The 10,106-nt window shown below is 29.7% G+C and overlaps 1 pseudogene; it reads right to left on the bottom strand.

Moving 5' to 3' along the window:
- Positions 1-1,775: 1,775 nt before the first annotated feature.
- Positions 1,776-3,151, bottom strand: LOC108486905 (endochitinase EP3-like; annotated as a pseudogene).
- Positions 3,152-10,106: the final 6,955 nt, after the last annotated feature.

Here is a 10,106-nt window from a genome sequence, read left to right as displayed (position 1 = left end):
GATTGTCGGTTTGTGGTATTTTAACATGAAATTGCATAATCATACAATTTACCAAATTAAAATTCGGTTTTTAAAATTAAAACTCTAAAATTTCTATTGCGAAACTAAATAAATCATTAGGTGATTTTACTGTAAGTAAAATATGTAAGAGGTTTTGCCACACTTATATTTTCGAAACACTCATTGAAAAAAAAATTTAAACATGATCAAATTAAGATTTTTTTTGTGAAACGAATAAGTTCTGCGCATGAGCTTAGCTAAATTAAGATTTTAGATTACACGATTTTTAAGCTAGATTTTGAATTAGTTTTTCAAATGAGTTGATGTAACTCCACCAGATTCGGCCATAATGACTAGGTTGGGATTGGGGTGTTACACTCTCATAATTTTTTGTACTTTCTCATTTTTTTTGGTATTTCCTCAAGTTTTATGGTATTCTCTTATAATATTTAGTACTTCATCATATTTTTAGTATCCCCTCATGTTTTTTTTGGCATTCTCTCATATTTTTGGTACATCATCATATTTTTACGTCATCATATTATCGGTACATACTCATTTTTTTTTTTTACACTTCCTCAAGTTTTATGGTATTCTCTCATAATTGTTGGTACTTTCTAATATTTTTTTGTATTCCCTCATATTTTTATGCATCCTCATATATTTACATCCTCATAACTTTTGGGACTTCCTCATTTTTTTTGTATTCGCTCATAAATTTTGATACTTCTTTGTATTTTTTTGCACTCTATCATAATTTTTATATTGTTTGAAAGGAAAGTTTGATACGATATATAATTTTAAAGTAAATAAAAATATTATTTTTAAATATTAAGAAATTTCAATGAGATGTTATAAAGAAAAAAATTGTAACTGTGAAATTATAATTTTTAATACTAAAATTGGTACTAAAAATTCATATTTTATGATAATTTTTAAAAATACTAAAAATTAAATAAATGAAAAAGTTTTGAGACAAACAAAAATTGGTATCCTCTCGTGTTATTTGGTATTCTCTCATAATAGTACTTCCTCAAAATTTTTTGTACTTAGATTTTTTTGTTATTTTCTCATTATTTTTGGTAGTTCCTACTGTTTCATGTTTGTTTGGTGTTCTCACTTAATTTTTTTATACATAGATTTTTTGGTGCTTCCTTATATTTCTTTTTGTAATTTCTCATGGTGTTTCTTCATAATTTTTAGTACTTCTTCCGTCACGTATTTTCTTTTTTGGTTGTTCAAGTTCTTTTTGGTACTTTCTCAAATTTTCTAGTATTACCTCATAAGTTTTGTGGCTCCTTATGTTATTTTGTACTTTCTTTTAATTTTATATTCTCTCAATTTTTTGGTATTCTTTTTCATTTTTTAATATATCCTCAAAATGTTTTATATATTTTTGAAATGATGATTTGGTTGAGATATAATTTTGGAGTATAAAATATTAATTTTAAATATTAAGAAATTTAAATAGGATTATGTAACGAAAAAATTTAATAACTTTTAAATTATTATTTTTCATGCTAAATTTTGTAAGGAAAAAATATTTGAGGATAATTTTTTAAAATATTAAAAATTAAATAACTGAAACAAATTTAGTAAGAAGAAACTTTTTGTTTTTCCTTGGTGGGGAATATAAAAAAAAATGATAAGAGACTACTAAATATTGGTTGGTCTAATAAATTTTGTTTTATTATTTTTAAAATTTTAAATGTTATTAGTATGCGAAATATTTGTCTGATATAATTCAAAATTTTATTTTGAAAGCATACTAGAAATTTTAATAGCATTCCAAAAATTACGAGAAAATAGTACGAAAGCATAGCAGAAAATTTAATGGCAAGGCTTATGAGAGAACACTAAAAATTATGAATGAAGGGCAACCCAAAATTAGGAGGGAGTAAGAAAAATGATGGTCCACCTTACTTTAACTAAACCACTTATTAACTTAAAAGCCTTATCCATCTATCAAGTAAAAAGAAAATTGTTTGTCTATATTAAGAAAAAAGGACGCATATTTCCCTTTATTTTATTCTATAGCAGGTCTGGGAAAATCATAAGCTACTCAACAGCATCAGTAGCCTTCAAGCCCCTACTTTTTCGTATTATACTGCTAGAAAAACAGCTGAAAACATCGCTGAAACTCTAACAAGACACATTGGGTCCTGGATCAACCCCAAATCGTTTACAATAATCGGTGTAAAACTGAATTCGATGCTGAGCTCTGTCTTTTGCAGCTGTAACACCACATTCAACCCTGCCATTGATGGCTTTGATGGTTTCTCCGAACCCTCGGCCGATGACGGGGCGGACAGCGGCCATCCAGTACCATAATGAACCCTTAAATGAGACAACAGGATCATTGGCCACCATTTCAGGATTTTTCAATAAGTCCAGCGTCAAAGCATTCCCTGCTTTCCCGTAGTTATAATTCCATCAAAGCTGGAGCGGTCCTCGACCATAGTAGGACTTCCCTGGTGCACATGGGAACTCTGGCTTGGTGGTGTCACAGTGGCTATCACTTTTATCCTGTTCTTCTGTATGGCAAAAGACTGCAAAAATAGGAATATATACAAATACAGCAGATTTAGGACTATATAATTGGCTTTGAATCTGTGGTTTAGTTCACTTCAAAGGAAAAAGAGCTTTACATTCAGTCTCATGGGTGGCATGGGCAAAGAAAGCAGCAATCTCACGCTTGGATTCAACATCAGAACCCATTTTTCCAAAATCGGGAAAGGAATCAAGTGCAGTCAGGAAAGTTTATCGTGTATAGAATTTCTTGCCTGCACAATCTGCACGAGCTTGGCTGATTATCCCGTTGAAGAACTGAGGTGAAATAATGGAGGCAACTGAAGCACCAGTGGAAGACTTGGAGAAACAAGGGCCTTCTTTGCAACCAGTGCCACAGTAATCGTTACCCTGACCGCAATAACCATGTTGACTGCAACACAAGTTTGGCGCACAACCACAGTTTTGAGCCAACACGGTTTGGGTTATAGCTGAAGCAACTACTAGTCCTACGAGAACAGATGTTAGTAGCTTTTTTCCCATAGCTAAGGACTTCATTTTCAAAGGATGAGAGGGAAGTTTGATGTGAGCAGAGGGATTGAGGCAGTGGAGATATTTATAGGGTAATGTTTTCCAATATCGTACTGACTAGGGGTCTATGTGATCAAAGTTATTGGACTTTTCTACCATAGCCTGGTGCGACTTGTTTACGAGGAAACTTCCACTTTGATAAAATTGATATTTGATGCATGTCTACATCATAAATATAGTTCTATTAAATTACATTAACCTGAAAAATATTATATAAATATATTTATAAAAAATTTATATAAAAACTAAATTAATTATTGGTTGGAATAGCAAAATTGAAACATTGAAAATCTTAATATTCTAGGTTGAAGTCCATCATTGACATATTTATTATAGGTTTAAATTGTTTTATAAGGTTTTATATAAAATGAAAATAATTTAATAATAATATTTGTTACTTTTAAAGGATATTTTAGTTAATTTTCAATTGAGTTGGTGTTTAAATAACTCGTAATAGTAATACACTTAAGAATTTAAATAAAGTATAAATATTATGATAGTTAATAAGTGTTCACACTTTATCATTAAAAAATGAATAATGTCTTTTTGATCTTCCAACTTTACAAAAAAGTTTATTTTAGCTCTTCATTTAATTTTTTGTCTCTTTTAGCCATTAAACTTGCATTTTTTGTCAACTCACCTCAAAATGGAAGGAAAAGTTAACTTTTCCTAACTTTGTTGATGTAGCATACATGTGGATTGCCACATATACGACATGTCGACATTTAATTACTTTTTAAAATATTAAAATTTTTATACTCTTTAAATAATTTTAATGATTTTTAATTTTAAAAATTTTAATAAGTCAATTAAATACTTATATGCTATTTACATGACCATCCATGTGTATGTCACATTAATAAAGTTGAAAAATATTAACTTTTCCATCCATATCGTGGTAATTTGACAAAATACAAATTTAAGAGCTAAAAATGTGAAATTTTAAATGAATGGCTACAATAAATTTTTTCACAAAAAATTCTGTTTAGAAGAGCAATTTAGGCAAGAGATTTCATTTTGTTAATGTTTTAAATTTTCCAAAATAAATTAACTTATTTGAATAAAAATTATAAAAATTTCAAAAGGTCCTATTTTTCAAATTTTGTTAAAATTTTAATTCATTTATATGCCTTACCACAAAATAAAAGAAAAAGGTTAAAGTTCAAAGTATTTATTTATATTTATTTAAAACTTATATATCTCATGAATACAATGATTTTCGCATTGCGTTTATATATCTTTTATATATATTTGTTATAGAATATTTGAGAAACTTAAAATTCGACTCGACCACATGAAATTAGAAGCTCGACCCATCTTGCAAGCCAGCTATGGTGCCTTGCCATCTCACAAGTCCATCATCACTTCGCAAGGCCCATTTTATGCCCATTGCCACTTCACGAGCCCTCGCTAGCCAGCCATTGCCTTCTCACTTCGCAAGGCAATCTTTGCCACCTCGCACAATCTCGTGAGCCTGACTCTTAAGCCATCGAAGTGCCTCACCATCTTGTAAAGATGTCCTCACCAAGGCATTACCATTTAACCATTTCTCCGTCATCATCTCGCCTCACAACCTTGCAAGGTGACAAGCCACCCATCACACACATCACGCAAAGTGTGATTGTAACAACTCATTTTTTAGTGGTGTTTAAAATAGTGGTTTCGATGCCACAAATCCAATGTGTGAGCCCATAAATATTATTATTTAATATTTATAAGTTAAATATAATATTATAGTAAATTTTAATTCGATAATTGTTGTTATTTGAATAAATAGTTAAGTTCAAATGGTTTGTCCTTAAAGTCAAGTGGTTTTGGAAAGCGAAATATCGAGGCCTCGTTTCTATTAATCGAGTCTGTAAATATTTTTATTAAATATTTACAGAGTGATTATATAGGTGTATTAAAGTTTGGTCCAAAAATTTTAACCTTTACATAATTAATTAAGTAAAATGGACCAAATTGTAAAGACTGTAAAAGTTAATCGCTATAAGTTTATTTGTATTAAATGGTTATAAAAGTATTAAATGAGGGTTTTAAAATGCAATTAGACCTTATTTAGTTAGTGTGGATGATTAATGGGTGAAAATAATTATATGTTTAAAATTTTTAATTTAAAAGAATTATATGTTATAATATTATTAAAACATTAAAAAAACAAAAGGTAATTAGTCATCATCTTCATCATTTTATTTTTCTTTAACCTAAACCACCATTGAAGCTTGAGGGAAGAATCAACCAAGATTTAAATCTCCTTGCATGGTATGAAATTCAAGCCCTTTTTTAATATTTTTTTTATATTTTTAAGATCGTTGCAACTAGGTCTAGTCAATTTATATCACCGATTTCAAAATTGTTAAAGATTTAAAACTTTCCATTGATGAATCTTAGGTGTTTTTGATATAAATTTTGGATTTGGAAGCTATAAAATGTTTAAGGACTATTTGATTAAGTAAATTTTGTTAATTTTGTATTTAGGGACTTGTTAAAAAGTAAAGTCATGAAATTCTTATGAAAATGTGTTAAATATTGGATGTACTAGGAGTATATGAAATTATTCTAGTATGGTTTTGGATTAAATGTGTTCAATTTAAAATTTTTGGATTTAGGGACTAAATTGAATAAAAGGTAAAAATTAGGGTAAAATGTAAAATGTTGATAAAGAGCAAATATGTGAATTTAAGTATTTTATGGAATTTGAATCGATTAGTTGAATAAAATTAATATATTTAGATCAAGAAACGTATTAGTCGATTGATAAACGCGGGAAAGGAAAATTTGTTGATTAGATGTTAGGGTTGTTTTTGTTGCAGAATCAGTTTAGGTAAGTTTGTATTAGGTTTATTATATTTTTAATGATTTGAATTAAATTATATGTGTGTTTCTGTATATATACTATAGTTATCATGATTGAGGTAAGTCATAAAATTGGAAATGTTGAATTGATTTGTGAAGCATGGTAAATGAGTATGTGTGAATTGAATGGTATATAATATGAAATAGATATGGGCAGGTTAATCACAATTCAAATGATTAAGGCCATAGCTAAAAGACGCTATTTAAGTTCTGTTTACTCTTACATGCTGTGAATAATGATTTAAACGAAATGTATAGGTAAATGACTTGTTTCTAAACTGATTTTTAAGTTCCGTAGGCCCAATTTAAGTTTCGTTTATGCTTATATGCTATGAATAATGATTGAATGTTGATTTATGATGTTTAAATTGATTTTTGAATTGTTTTAAGATATTATCAGACTTGTTAACTATCGTAATATCCCGTAACCCTAATTCGGTGATGAAGACGAGTTAAGGGTGTTACAGTGATCATCTCACCACCTCGCGGAGAGAGACACGTTTCAGAGTACATGTCGAGCTAGGGGTGAATGTTTCATGCACTTGGCACCTAACGGTCCCCTAACACGTCACATCAGGGGACTGTGCCTTATAAATATAAAAGAGTTGCTCCGAAGAGAGGGAGAACAAGAGAAAACCTTAACTCATAAAATTTTAATAATTTATTTTTTTCTAAAAACAATTTATTCATATAAAAATAATTACAAATGCTAACATTTTAAAATAGTATATTTTAAAATATCTTAATTTGAAATTTCTATAAGTGAAAGAAAAAAATTATTTTCTAAGGATATATAACTTTTTAAGTTTACTTAATAATGAAGTGTTGCCGATTAAGTCTTAGCTCGATTGGTATCGACAATGTTGCTAATGTAGGAGAACGTGGATTTGAATGTGCTGAAATGCATTATCCTCCTATTTAAGGGTTAGGGAGGGGCTATGGGTAGTTTTAGGCATTCCATCAAAAATAACAGATAGGATAAGAACCTATAATAAGATCCTTAAACACTGCTTCAATGTCCTTTAACTTTGTTCTTCATGTTATTGAACAAAATATTGAAGTTGTCCTTGAGAATATTAATATAACGACTTGATTTTAAGTGGTTTCAAAAAATCGGAACCTCATTTAGGTGAATTGAGTCCATAAAGGTAAAATGAGAATATTTATGGAGCTATTATGAAAATATATTGAATATCAGTTAAGTAATTTAATTGAGAAAATCGTTAATTAAAACTCAAGGACTAAATTATAAAAATCTAATTTCTATTAAATTTTAATTTATAAAATACTTGAGGACCTACTTAACAATTATGCAAAGGACCAAAATGGTTATTAAACCGTTATTTCTTTTGTAATTGTGGGAATTGATGATGACATCCACTTAGTTTCTATAACTACAATTATGGATAAATATATATTAGTTTTGTAAATTAATCATAATTAACTTGAGGTAGCTTAATTAAACTAGTAATACTAGTATAAATAGTAAACTCCAGTGGAAGATGAAAACATTTTCATCTTGTCCATCTTTCTTTGCCGTCCTAAGTTAAAAAGAAAGAAGAAATTTCTCCAAGCCTTCATCTTCATTTTTGTCCCAAATTAACCAAGGTAATCAAGTTATTTTCTTCAAATTTTTATAGATTCTTGATAATGGGAGCTTGATTTAGCTAGCCCATGTGTTAATTTAATAAATTGGTAGATGTTTGACAAGTTACCATTAGAGAAAATTTGATGAATTAGGCTTGAAATTGAAAAGATCACAAAATAGTGAACTTAGATTATGTTAAGGATTAAATTGGTAACTAAGTTAAGCTTGTTAGATAATTTTGTAACATTAAGGACTAAATTGAACAAATTAAAAATTTTCATGAGATTATGTTGTATATTAAAAGTATAGGGTCCCTAATAAAAGAATGTGAAATCAAAATTTGATCTGATGTTAGATATTGAAAAATACGAGTCTCTCGAATATAGGGACTAAATTTAATAAAATGTAAAATATGTTTTACTATGTATTTGAATGTGAATTGGATGGAAATTTACATTGCTTTATAATTGAACTACCAAACATAGCTAAAGACGACGTCGGGCCGTCTCTACATAAAAGAAAAGCTAGTGTCGTGGACGAGTGACAAAAGTTTTGATTTGTACTTTTATAATTTGAGTTCAATACATAAATAAATATACATATGCATGTATACATATATGTGATTGTTTCAAATCTATCTATTGAGGTAAATGTGTTGTTGCTTCTTGACTCGATTTATACATGATGGCATTAAATGTTCAGAATTAGATTAAATTGAATATAGCATAAATAAGCTTGATATAAACTATGATGTGTGATTATTATGTGTATTGATTTAGTAATTACCCTACTAACTGTTTAGGGAAGAGTTGAGTTCAGTTGGCATGCCATGGAGTCCTTAATATAGTGATTGAAAACCATCGTTATCAGGTACCCGGGATGGTAGAATATGCAACTAGTGAAAACCATCGTTGTCAGGCCACCTAGGATGAAAGAATATGTAAATAGTGAAAATTATCGTTGTCGGGTCACTTGGGATGGTGGAATATGCAAATAGAGAAAATCATCATTGTCGGGCCAATAGGGATGGTAGAATATGCAAATAGTGAACTATCGTTGACGAGCTAACCAGGATGGTAGAATACGTAAATAGTGAAAACCATCATTTTCGGGTCACCTAGGATGGTAGAATATACAAATAGTGAAAACTATCATTGTCAACCTAGGATGGTAGACTATACAAATAGTGAAAGTAATCATTGCCAAGTCAACCGGGATGGTAGAATGTACAAGTTCTACATGGAATGTTAATGAAACAAGTATATTTGTAACACCCCAGTTTTGATAGATTCAAGGTTATGGCGCGAAGTTTTAAAAATGGTCTATTGACAAAGTAGTATCCGCGCAAATATTTCTTTTGGCGTATAAGATGGGCGAATTATAATTATGTGTAAGTTTGTGATGGCTTTTTGTTGGATCGCTATGTTATTTGGAATAAGATCTTAACCAAGTAAAAAGGTAATGATGGTTTGAGTTCACGCCAAGTTGGTTGAGCTACTATGCTAATTACATTGTAAGTATTGTAGTTAAGACTAATTTAGTTAGAGTAACAGGATATTGGTCATATTGGGCTCTCATTTATGTTTTCTTTGTAGTTGTAAACCATTAGCAATGACAATTTTGAAAAAATATAACACTTGTCGAGTTCCAATAAGGATTTAGGTTGTATATATATGTATTGAGATTGAGTAAGTGGTAAGTTTTCTTCTTCATTTTTTTCTAAAGTGCTACTATAATTCTTAAGAAACTACAAGCATTTCTTTCTTTTTTAAGTTGGAAGTTGTGATTTTGGGTAGTTATGAAGAGATACTTCATGTCTGGGTAAGCAATATGACTTTGCATATTGAGTTCTAAAGAGTAAGCCTGTTAGAACTGGTAGAATAGTAAGATAAGGTATAAGGCTTTGCTTAGGGACTTCCAATGTTAGAAATGAGGGTAAAAAGGTATGTGAATAGATCTTGATGGGTTTCTATGTTTTTTATCAATGGTTGCTGCTGATTGCGTGATGGAAGTTTGGATCTAGAGTTTTGAATCGTGGTAGGTGAGAATCGAGTGAGTCTCTATGATGACTTGTGCAGTTGTACTGTTCATATCAAAAGATCTATAGGGAATTGGTTGAAAGGTGACTTAAGATCTTGAAAGTTTTAGTATGTATGTGGCTATATAAGGGATTATTAAAGGATATCTATGATTATGTGAATGTTTGTTGTGGATAGTATGTATATCTGATATAGAATCTGATGAGTACAAGTATGAGTAATGTGATGTGAAGTATGGTTGCATATAAATGTCTAGATTGTATGTTATGATATGTATATGATGTTGGTTGTTAATAGTGAATTAGGAAGATTGTGCTTAGTTTGTTTCAGTGCATGAAATGTCTATAAAGTGAGTTTGTTTCATAATTGAGCTTCAGCATTTATTGTGAACTCGAAGATACATGTGACACAGATTTAGCCTGGACTGGTAATTTGTTATCATTTTAAAGGTTTAGTCTGGATTGGTAACCTTACATGTATATTAAGCCATGGCCATGACAACCTCTAAAAGGAACTAAAGGATG

The sequence above is a fragment of the Gossypium arboreum genome, chromosome 10, assembly GCF_025698485.1.
Source record: "Gossypium arboreum isolate Shixiya-1 chromosome 10, ASM2569848v2, whole genome shotgun sequence".
Taxonomy (NCBI): Eukaryota; Viridiplantae; Streptophyta; class Magnoliopsida; order Malvales; family Malvaceae; genus Gossypium; species Gossypium arboreum.
Note: the sequence above shows the minus strand (reverse complement) of the source record. Positions and strands in the feature narration are given on the sequence as shown.